Consider the following 12,757-nt stretch of genomic DNA (forward strand, 5'->3'; position numbering starts at 1 on the left):
ATGGCTAATACTTATTGCTCCATATTTCTCTTCCCTGATGTTACCAATGGATACTATATTAGAACGTCTTTATGCAGATTGTGGAATAATTTCTTTTATTTCTGGTTTTTGAGCCCTAGCTTTTTCAATTTTACTGAACTACTTCTGATAAGAGCCTGAATAAGCAGATCATTTTTCTTGCCCCAAATCCATGATTCAAATCCTTTAGCTATTAAATTATTTTATAACAGTTCGCAAATTTGGGCGTACATTTGGTTCTTCAATGTACCCTCCAATTCTCCTGGAATAATTCCTTATGCTGTGTCAGTGACAAATAATTATTTATGAATGGAATGAAAAAATTCTCTTTCATATTCTTACAGATTCAAATTAACTGTAACGTGGGGCTTTTATTTGAGTGGCAAGTTTCTTTGTGGTTTTGAAAATAGCTGGTTCTCTAAAATGGCAGTTAAAAAATCTGAGTAGAGATAATTATGGGCTTAATTATAAAGAATAACGCAATCAATTAAAAGTATTTATTGCTCATTTGTTGATTATGAGAGACTTGAGAAAAACATCCCTGCCCTCTCAGAGTTAATCTTTTGTTAGAGAACAACACAAAAGTCACTCATGATTACAGTATAAGGCCACAAATGCCAGCAAAGTGTTGCAGAGTTTCATGGGGTATTGGGGGAGGGAGGCAGCATGTGTGGTTGAGGTTATAAAGCCTGCATGGGTAGCATTTCAAAAGAAAGATACGGGGTAGGGAGAACATTGAGTGGGGTACATAGTAAGCAGAGAAGTTGGAGTGTGGGATTTTTGAAGACATAATTTGTAGTGAGGGGAATCAGTCTTAAGCTATGATTTTACTATACAGGACACAACAGCATATGGATGGAGGAAGCAGCTGGACTTTTTCCAAAAGGGCAGAAACATGTCTATGAATCTTAGTACCCTCTGAAAAACTCAGAATAATTCCTTCTAGTGAAAATCTGATATTCTCCAGAGTTTAGACAGTAAACGGGAATTTAACAATATATTTTTTAGTGAAAAAAAATGTTCATTGTTTTAAAAAGTAAACAATATAGAACCAATGAGGACCTTGTTTTGCTCACTGCTATATAACCCCAGCATCTAGAACAGTGCCCGGAATACAGTGAGTGCTTTATAAATATTTGCTGAGGGGCGCCTGGGTGGCTCAGTCAGTTAAGCATTTGCCTTCAGCTCAGGTCATGATCCCAGGGTCCTGGGATCAAGCCCCACATCGGGCTCCCTGCTCAACGGTGAGCCTGCTTCTCCCTCTCCCTCTCTCTGCTGCTCCCCCTGCTTGTGCTCTCTCTGTCAAATAAATAAATAAAATATTTTTAAAAAAGAAGTATTTGTTCAGTGAATTAATGACCCTTTTTGAACCTCAATTTCCTCATTAATAAAGTGGCAAATGTAATACCTAAATCAAAGAGTTGTGTTGAGAAATTACACAAGAAAATGCTAGGGATAAAAACCATTGAATTGTATACTTTAAATTGCAAATTTTATAGTAAGTTATATCTAAATTAAACTCTGTTAAAAATATTTCATAGTTTAAAATTTAAAAGTTACTGTTATGAGAATTTATTGATAGTAAGTGTAGAAAGAGAAGATAATTTATGAAGCTAGTGCAACAGTCCGCGTAAATTATTAAAATCAATTAAGATAACAATGTAGTAGGAAAAAATTATATAATACCCAGATTGGGTGGGGCCTCTGCTAGGAAACAAAACTCTTTTATTGTTGTGAAATGTTGATGATGAGATAGTAAGAACCGTTTGGGAGTATGTCATAAAAGTCCAAAAATATAAATGTTTGACCAAAGAGAACCAATTATATAAATTGTATACTTAAAAAAAGGTGCTAAGGAAAGTAACACAGTACCTTTCACATGCCAGGTGTCGAAAAACATGACATTTTTTACATTCTCAGATCATGGTGCACCTAACTATATCTTTCGTTAATTAATTCCTTGTTTATTTGTATGACTATATAAGTGGTTTTTAAGAATATGTGGCTTAATTTCAGTAGGTCCAAGAACACCACGAAAACGTGACTTCTTGTGGATTGGGAAAACAAACCATTTATTGGCTTTGATGCTTTTTGTTGGCCCAGCCAAGCAACTATATTGAGAGAAATGGAGACGATGCTCGGAATGACAGTGGGAGGAATCAGTGATTCTCTCCCCTATGCCTGTGGGAATACCAGTCGGTTCATCTGTTTTCAATGACAGGATCAACCAGTTTACTTTAGCAAAAATGAAAGCAGGCTAGTTGAACCAGCCTTTTTTCACGGATGCAGCTCCAGTTAGAAATAGGTCGCTTAAGGGCTTGCTGCCTTTATTCAAGACAGATAAAAACATTCAATCCAATAAAATGCGTGCCAAGAGCTATGCTAGATACTAGGGATACAAAAATGAATAAAAAACGTAATTCTACTTTTAGATTCAGAAAAAGATTTGCAAGTGACAAAGACAATACAGTGAAGCTTCGCCTTGTGAATATCACTTGACTTTTGAGAATAATTTAGTTACGCCATCAAAAGTGGCTACTCTCAGGCCTTTGAGGCATGGAGATTGGCTCAACCTCAAAAATTAAAATCTCCAACCACCACCATACCCTAGATGGCCAATCCAACCTCTGGCCCAAGAGAAAGGAAAAGTTCTTTTCTCATCCTCATTGCAAGACCCGCCTGGATTCCCGTTTAAAGATGATTGGCAGTGGATTGTCCCTTTCTGTCCCCAGAGTTTGACAGGAGTAAATCCATATCAGTCACAGCTTCTGGTCCCAGGTCTAGACAGTCCAAATTGTTGATGGTACCTTTCCTAAAATTTGGCCTATTCAGTTTTGAAAAGTACTGGAATAAATAATACTTTTCAAAGACAGTAGAGTCTAGGGCTAAACTTAGGTAAGCATTTTCTTCTACAAAGGCAAAAATAGAGTCAACACATTATTAAACAGAAGACTAAACATCTCAATTGGAAGTATGTGCATTCCAGTTAAAGTCGACAAGGCAAGACTTTCTGTCACACGATAGGTACACATGGGCTTCATTTGGAGATCTTAAAACAGACAGAAGTTCTATTGATGTTACCACTGAGAAAGATAAAAGAAGCTTTCCCCTTTTTAAAAAAAGATTTATTTATTTATTTGAGAGAGAGAGAGCGAGCTCTCGCATGCGCACATGGTTGAGGGGAGGGGCAGAGGGAGACAGAAAGAGTCTTAAGCAGACTCTGTGCTGAGCCTGACACAGAGCTTGATCTCAAGACCCTGAGATCATGACCTGAGATGAAAACCAAGTACGATGCTTGACCGATTGTGCCACCCTGGCACCCTGAGATCATGACCTGAGATGAAAACCAAGTATGATGCTTGACCGATTGTGGCCCCCAGGCACCCTGAGAAGCTTTCCCTTTTAAGTGACACTTGCCTCATTCAAGTTCTCCCCATCACCTGTGGCAGGGGACAGTGAAGCCTCATGTCCTGAGTATCTGCAGCTTGTTAGTGACTGTATTTTCTGAAGGTGGACACCCGAGTCACATTTTGGTATCTTCTTTGTCTCTTAATCTGTTAATGACTACCTTCTACATGCTTATGGAGAGCACTGCATTATATTTGATGCTTTTAATTTCATTTTTAACCTCTGCTTTTATTCCTTTAGTTACTGTTCCAGGGAATTCTGTGATTGAGCTAGTCATAATTGCATGCTCCAGTGGGTTCTTTCCCATGTACAATAAAATAGATCTGCCTGTGAAAGCATGAGAAGATCTTATCAGTTCCTGCAACAGACATCACGGATGTTCACGGAAGCTGTCACATCCAGCAGTATCAATCCAAATTCCTCCATGAATCAGTAAAAAAAAAAATTCAGAGGATTGCAACATTATCAGCTTCTGTCTTCTCTCATCAGTATAGCCTAAAAGAATTTTAAAAATAAAACACACTGACTGGTCGATAAAATTGATTGACAAATTGCAATGTGATGAAAAGAGAGACAGCCAGTAGAGTCAGGTCAGATACAAAATCAGTGATGTGGGGAATTGCTGAATCAAAGCCTACGGGTGTGCACTTGCAAACCAAGTTTACCCATGAATAGCGAAGCTACCCTACGGAGTGAAGTCACCTGAACCGGCAGAAAAGCTTCTGGGAGATGGAAGGATGCAATACAAAGGAAATGAAGTGTGGCCCTGTCTTCCACCTCCACGATTTACCATGAGCTGTGAACAGAGAGAGGCTAAGCTGAATAAATCTATTGATTTATCATTACTTAAGAAAAGCAGAAAACAATTTAGTTTTCTGCTGGGTCTAGCAATTTAGTGAGCAAAAATACATATGCAATGAAGTTTCCATTATACCGTGTATAATAACCACAAAGGAGTCTTTCTTGTCTCCTCTGCTGGACAATGGGGAGGTGTCACCCTAACAGATGCTAAGACAACACGTCCCTGTGGTAAATTCTGTGCTGATGGAGATGTTGAGAAACGGTTTTCTGCAAGTCTTGTGTACATAACTGTTCACAACGGAGAATTTCACTTCGATTCAAAGGAAGTTATCTTGCTCTTATTCTTCCTGAAGAGGAAATCAACTGTAAAAGAAGTCTAAGGAAATCACGGGGTGTGTGGGTGACTGAGTTGGTTAAGTGTCCAACTCTTGATTTTTGGCTCAGGCCATGGTTTCACGGTTGTGAGATCGAGCCCTGTGTTGGGCTCCACACTGAGCATGGAGCCTGCTTAAGATTCTCTCTCCCTCTCCCTCCGTTCCTCCCTCCCCACACCATGCACACACTCTCTCTAAAGAAATAGAAATAAAAATAAATAAATAAATGAATGAATAAATAAATATTTAAAAAGAAGTCCAAAAAAATCAAACTTTTGTCTATTTTTCTCTTGTTAGGCTACTTCTCCAAAGATTTTGATGTGTCTTTATTTGGGTCAATTCTAGATTTTGAGGTTTTGATCGACAACCTAGTGATACACTCTTAACAGCTGTGCTGCAGGACCTCCCCAGAGGTCTGATATGAGAGTGGGACCCAGGTCCTGCCTCCTCTCAGCCTCTCTGCTGAGGATTTCTTAAGTCTGTTGCACAGTGTGATCAGCTGTATTGCACAGGAAAATAGGTAAGAGATAGATAATTGAGAAGAGGAAGGTGTAGTGGGCTTTGGGCACCGGAGAGTGGAGGAGAGGGCCTAGCAAGAGGAATGAGGGGGACAGAATAGAAAATACAGCCACAGGGCAGGTAACGTTATGGACTTAAGATAAATGAATGGAGAAATTTCCTGCCACAGTTGGGGTAGAGAGACAGAGTGGGGACAGCTCACTGCTGCTGGCAAGGAATGGCCTGGGATAGAGTGCATACGTTGGGAACAAAACTCAGAAGGAAGGCTGTATCAGTTTTATATTTTGGAGCTCTGTACCTGGCTGGTTTGATTATAAACTTTTTGTGAAACTGTACTGTAGGGTATCTTATAATATTAATTTTAGTGAGGGCTTCCCTTCCCTTATCATAAGTTTCGATTGCTAGAGAAGCCATATATATTAAAAATAATTTAAATGTCAAAATTCAGAATGTTTTTTTGAAATGTAATGTGTCTGGGGGCACCTGGGTGGCGCAGTCAGTTGAGCATCTGACTCTTGGTTTTGGCTCAGGTCATGAGCTCAGGGTCCTGGGATCATCCCCATGACGGGCTCCATGCTCCCTGGGGAGTCTGCTTCTCTCTCTCCCTCTCCCTCTGCCCCTCCACCCTGCTCATGTTCTTTCTCTCTCTCTCTCTCTCAAATAAATAAATACATCTTAAAAAAAAAGAAATTTAATGTGTCTGACCTGAAACAATAATTATCACGTAACTGTTCTATAAGTCAAGACATTTATCTGAGAGCCTATATTTGAGGCTTTCTCAGAAAATTAATCAGAAACAAGCTGCTTCCTTATTAGTATTAATCATCTAGTAAACTATTTGAAAGTTTATGATTAAACCATAATCACTAATAGTTCTGTAAGTTTAAAATTTGTTTCATTTTGGTGCAGACTCTTCTCACCTCCTTTATTGCAGGATGGACTTTGCTTATGTTTTTCCACAATTCTTATCTACATTTTGAAGATCAAGGCCACCTGTAGCTTGCAATGCCATCTGCATGAGAATTAAGGGCCCCTTAGGAGTGAGAAGCCACCAGGGCAGTGTGATCCAGGAATAAATATTTTGTGAGTATTTGCAGTAGTGTAAAGACAAGTGATGGTATAAAAGTACTGATCTCATCCATCTGTATCCAGTTAAAATTCCAGTATAAAAGTAGGAGTAGTGGTAATAACAATACCTGATGAAGTACTAAGTGCCAGTAGCATGAAGGTACTATGCTAACCAGTATTTTCTCTCATTGAATCCTTACAAGCTCCCCGTGAGGTAGGCATTGTCCTCTCCATTTACAGTTGAGAAAACTGAAGCTCAGAGAGTTATCTGCCTGAGATTTCACAGTTACTAAATGGAAGAATTGAGATTCTAACATAAGTTTGATTGATTTCAGCTCTACCTGTGTTAGTCTGCTAGGGCTGCCAGACCAAAATACACAGACGAGTGGCTTAAACAAGAATCTGTTTCCTCACAGTTCTAGCGTCTAGAAGTTCAGGAACAAAGTGTCAGTTAGGGCTGGCGTCCTCCTTGGCTGGTAGATGGCCATCTTCTCCCTCCATCTTCAAGTGGTCTTCCCTCTGTGCCTGTCTGTGTCCTAATCTCCTCTTCCTATAAGAACATGAGTCATACTGGTTAAGGCCCACTCCAATAACTTCATTTAATTACTTCTTTAGAGACCCTATCTCCCAAAACAGTCACATTCTGAATTACGGGGGTTAGGACTCCAACACATGAATTTGGTGGGGACACAATTTAGCCCATAAGTCTTTAAGCCATGAAGACTGTGTATTGTCTATAAGAGGGAATATTAAGCCATTAGACATTTCCACTCTGGTATGAATTAGCTTTTCTCCAACTAATTTCCTGGGGGAAAATTTGATGATGAAACTGACAGAGAAAGTTGGGGTACTGGGTCTTTCAGGAAATAAAGAAAACCCACCAAAAGTGGGAAAAAGAAACGGGACCTGGGGTTGTGGGAAAGTTGGCATCTCCTAATTTGTTTTTGGGGGAGGGCTAGACTTAACAGAAGTAAATTAAACACGAGCCTCACTTTCTATTTTTACTTCTATAGTTCATTATTTTAGCTTCTTCACATTTTTGTTCAGAGAGTATTATTGCTATCCATCCAAGCCAGCAGGCTCCTCAGCTATTGGAAAAGCTCCTTAATAATTTCATTGTCACTTCTAAAATGGTACCCAAAAAGTATTAATCTGCTGGACTCTCTATCATTTAAAAATAAGTTATTGAAAATTATAGTCCTCTGTTGATATTGATTGGAATCCAGAAATTGTTAGGAGGTGTTTGGAATATTCAATGAGAATTCAAAGGGAGCCAATCCTGAGGGATGATTTTTTTCAATTTCCATCAGAGCTATTACATCTGAAGGAATATACCAGAGAGAAAATCAGAGCACTGCTCACAATTTGCCTTCTGATAGTCCTGATTTTACAACCTCTTGGGAGCCAGACCAAATGGGAGGAGGCAGGACCTCCCTCTCCACTCTCAATTATCAAGAACAGGTTCTCCCATTACTATTCTTTCTCTCACGTTAATGGGTTTGTTCATGGATGTGTATTGCTGAATATACCACTTGTTCAGAAGCAAAATTAACTACCAATCTCCTTTTGGACATCAAGCTCAATGTTAATCATCCTGTCTGACAGCCTATTAAAAGTCTCCTGAATCAGAAAGGGCTAACAGGCTTCCGTTTGCACACCAGCACTGAATGATTGATTGTTAGTGACCCTCTAGGAGAGGGCGGTGCTACATGAAGGTTGTGAAGCCATTTTTTTTTTTAAGAGAAAGAATGGTATAATCAATTAGTGGGGTCCACCATGGAGAGGGACTAGTGGCACAAGTATAAATTATCTTCTATCGTTAATAAATTCAGAGCTACAATTTATTGAGAGCTTACTTTGTGGCAGGCCCTGGGCACAGCCAGGTACATTCATTATCTCAGTGAATTTTCACAACTCTGCAGGAGAGGGGCTTTATATCCCCTTTGCTAGGATAAAGAAATTCAGGCCTAGTGGGATTACATCATTAGGCCAAGATCACCTGGCCGCTAAGAGCTGGCACAGGAATTTGTACGCTGGCAGTCATGACATAGACTCCCTGAAACAGTGCCCCAAGTGCGTGGATTAGGATTTGAGCTGAGGCCGCACCACAGACAGAGCCACAGAGCCCCAGTCGAGATGAGACTACAGGGCACCGCCAAGGGCCAGGGAGTGCCACTCCCCTGGGTGTACCCTCAGTACAGCCTTTCTGGCACGGAGATGGGGGTGGGGGTGGAAGTGAGGTCTCCCCATAGTTAAGTCCACACATGCTTATTAAGCACCTGCAGTATGCCAAGCATCTGGGGATGTGGCAGCGTTGCCTGCCCTCCAGGAGCTTACGCCCAAGTTGAGGGTGACAGGTAATAAACGCATAAGCAGCTAAGATACCTTCAGGCCCAGGTAAATGTTGTAGAGATGCTTTAACAGGCTTACTGGTTTGGCCTCACCAGGGGAATACTTTAGCCAGGGATGAAGGCCTTTTGAGAAAGAACCTGAAAGATGGAGAAGAAGGAGCTATGGGGGAAGCTGGGGACACGCACCACAGACAGAAGAAGCAACAAAATGCGAAGACCCTGACATATAAGGAAGTTGTCATGTTTGAAGGGAAAAGCCTCAGTTATTTGCCATTACCCTGTCCCAGACTAAAGACACGGGCGTGCCACAGGACTGGCTGGGGCTCCTCTGCACAAAACCACTTGGTGGGGAAGACAGAGGCCAGAGATTTGTCCTCTCTTTCTCTCTTCCCTCCTCTACCCTGTGAATTATGTCGCAGTTCATATACATCAGTGAGCTCACACATGCCCAAGCCTTCCGCTTTGAGAAAGATTGAATCAATTTGCTTGGAGAAGAATGTGGATTACAGCATGTCTTAGAGCAAGTGTGTATTGATAATATAATGGTCACACATTATAGTAGAGAGAATACCTTAATTAACACAATTTAGAGAGTTTATCTTTGTAGTGTAGAGAAAAGGTTAGAAAATTCAAGGAAAGGGAGGTCCTTTTCACTAGTCCTGCTACATAACACACATATTTCCCACAAAATGGACTCTCTTTCTTCTAACTACGTGATCCTTTGGAACAGCTGTGGCAGGACAGACACCTCAAATGAAGGAATTTAGTGGAATGATGGCGGTTTTTTTTTTTTTTTGAGTTTTTTCCCACCTTGATTTGATTAACATTAGTTTATGTATTATTTTAAAGTAAAAGAACATATATGTATTTCACAATTATTATAAATAGGACAACTATTGGCTAAAGGCCTGAAATAGCCTTTGCAAGACGGGTTAACCAACCTTGCTCTAAGACAAAAACCTCTGGCATTGCTGTCCCGCATGATTACGCTTATTTAAGAACGTTTATCAGGCTCTAACTATGCACCTTACCATATATCCAGATTCTATGGGAGATAAAATTGCAGGCAGAGAAGTCATTGTTTCCACCCTTGAGAAACTTGCATGTAGCTGGGGTTAGGTAAGTATTTGAAAGAGCTAAGGGTCAAATCTAGAGCAATTCGGAAAGATCTAGAATTGTCTCATACATTATAGTTTGTAGATCATCTTCATATACCTTTCTTTGTTTCAGCCTCACATTCATCTTTTGAGATAGTTACTAATATTATGCCCATTTCACAGATAAGGAAAGTGAAGCTTAGAGAAGTCAAACACTCCAGACAGCAAGTATGGGGCAGAGGCAGGACATTGCAGTAGTTAAGACCTCTGGGGTCAGAGAGATTTGAGCTATTCATTTTGGCTTCAACTCTCATTAGTTTTGTAAACTTGGGCAAATTCTTTACCCTCCTAAGGCTGTGTCCCCATTTGTAAGGATAACCATAGTACTCACTTCCTACAGGTATTGTATGAAGTGAGAAATATATTGAAGGTGTTTAGCACCTGTACTGTGGCTGGGACCACAGTATGCGCTCCGAGAATGAAGCCCTTGCTATGAGGAAGTGATGGAGGGAAGGCTGAATCCCAGCATCTCTGCCTCTCAGCGCAAGGTCCTGCATATGGTGTGGACTCCAGCGTCTTGCTGCTTAGGTTCAAAACATGGCCCTTCCACTTATTTACAAGGCTGACCATGGGCAAGATACTTAACTGCTCTGTGTCTCTGTTTCCTCATTTGTGACATGGGGTAAACACAGGGGCTGCCTCATAGGCTGATGTGAAGATAAAAGTGATTAGTAACATATGCTTTGAACAGTACTTGGCACACGGCAAGCTCCCTACAGGAATTCACCATAAAGGTTGAGAGATGGACGTGGTGAGAGTTTAGCTAGGAAGGCTTCTTCCAAACAGCACTTGTCACTTACACCCTGCTGATCACCCGCGTGGCGCACCTGGGGACGCATTGAGGCATGGCGGCTAGATCTGCAAGCCCACCTCCACCGTCTCTCTTGGACCTGTCAAATCTACAGGGGCGGCTGAGCAACACATGAAAAACCTAATTTGCAATAAAGTAATTTTTTTTCCAAATACATCTGTCCACACCTGAAGGCGGCAAAACACGCTTGAGGATTCGCAATCCTGCATAGAGGGTATGAACTTGTCAGCTTGTTCTGTCAAAAGGCTTGATGTCTGAGCGTTGTTGTCGTCACAGAGCTGCTTGCTACCTGCCAAGCTTGATTGCTTCCCTCTCAAGTGGCAATTGGAAGGTTCTTTAATGGAGAGGAAAGCTTTACCAAGCTCCGCATAGAATTAAAAGCCACTGCCCTTGACTTTGTAAAGTGGAAGGTTTGGTCTCTGTACTCCTAGCTGCATTCGGCTACATGACCCTGAGGCCCTTCCCCTTGGTGTCATTCCCCGACATTTGTTCCCTTTCTTGTTCCAAGGCTATCCAATGGGGAGCAGGAATCAGGTCAGTTTTGTTGGCCACTCAGTGAGTATTTGCCAGATGAAGTTACTGTTTGTCGCACATATACCAGGTGCTTACATACAGGACCTTGTTTAGTCCTTAACAACCCCCTGATAATTTGAATATCAGCCTGCTGGATGATGGTATTTAAACTCTGATGCCGGCAAATAGCTTGCCTGTCTTGCCTGGAATGCATGGAAGCTTTGGGTTGTGCAATAGGGGACTGCTGTTTAATTGTGTTACATTCTGGTCACCTAAAAGGGGTCAAATGTAAACAGGTTGTAGATTACATAAAAAAGAGGAGAAAACAATCCTAGATCCAGAACTTAAATCAGATGAATCTTGCTGGGTTCTCCTAAATGTCATTCAAATAGGTTATATTAAAATCTGACTGGGTAATAAGAAGGAACAGATCACTGGCCTTGGGGCCAGACCCAAGTGGTATCAAACACTGACTCCATCTGTGGCCTTGGGCACGTTCTCTCATCCATTAGAGAACCTTAATCTCCTCAACTGCAAATGAGAGATGATAATAGCTACATTACAAAGTGGTTAGAAGGATTAAATAAATTAATGTATGTAAAGCACCTGGCTCAGGTTACCATGGCCTAGTTTGTATTTCCCTCTCTTTGAGCTACACCTCTCTCTTTTTAAAAGATTTTATTTTTAGGGGCCCCTGGGTGGTTCAGTCGTTAAGCAGCTGCCTTCAGCTCAGGTCATGATCCCAGGGTCCTGGGATGATCCCTGCATCGGTCTCCCTGCTCAGCAGGAAACCTGCTTCTCCCTCTCCCGCTCCCCCTGCTTGTGCTCCCTCTCTCACTGTGTCTCTCTCTCTGTCAAATAAATAAAATCTTAAAAAAAAGATTTTATTTTTAAATAATCTCTACACCCCATGTGGGGCTCAAACCCACAACCTAGAGATCAAGCATCACATGCTTCACGGACTGGGCCGGCCAGGTGCCCCTGAATCACACTTCTCTTTAGTGGATATAGAAGGGGACCTTTTCCAACAACTTGAAGAACCACAACATGAATGATTTTATTATTGAAAAACAACATTCTTTTTCCAATGACATACCCAGATGGGTAAAACACAAACAAATAAAACTACTTAAAAAATGAAAACAAAGGAGACTAGTGAGGGCAAAGAAATATGTACTTTTAATGGTGGTATTCCATCATTGGGTAAGAGTGATGTGGGACTGAAATTACAAGTGTTCTCAATTAATTCTTTGGGAAACCATTGCCAAATAGCAAAAAGAGATTAAGGTCAATTAATAGAGTTTTCAGCTTCTTAGAGGAAATTCCATTGGTATAAGACAAAATTGCCAGAAGTGAGTGTACATTTTGAGTATGGCAATGGCCTCAGGAGATCTAGGTAGGACTTAGGGAGAGCAAATGTAAAGGTCACTTTGCACTGGAGGGTTCTTGTTTCCTGTCTAACTGGTGGTACCGAGTTCCAAGGTCTACTATTTTAAAGAACAAATGATGCAGATGTGAGCATCTTCTTGTATTTTTTCATGTAGGAAGGGCGTATGCATGAGCCATTCAATGATAACCTAAATACCAAAAAAGTCACTTGGGAATATTGCTTTTTCCATAGTCTGGCCTTGGGAATAGTTATTTTGAAAATGGTTCTCTTAAAGCTATTCAGTTGTAGGTAAAAGGATAAGTGAAAATGTCAATTGATGTCCTGGTGGAAACAGAATCACACTTTAA

Source organism: Ailuropoda melanoleuca, chromosome 20, assembly GCF_002007445.2.
Source record: "Ailuropoda melanoleuca isolate Jingjing chromosome 20, ASM200744v2, whole genome shotgun sequence".
In the NCBI taxonomy this organism is placed as follows: Eukaryota; Metazoa; Chordata; class Mammalia; order Carnivora; family Ursidae; genus Ailuropoda; species Ailuropoda melanoleuca.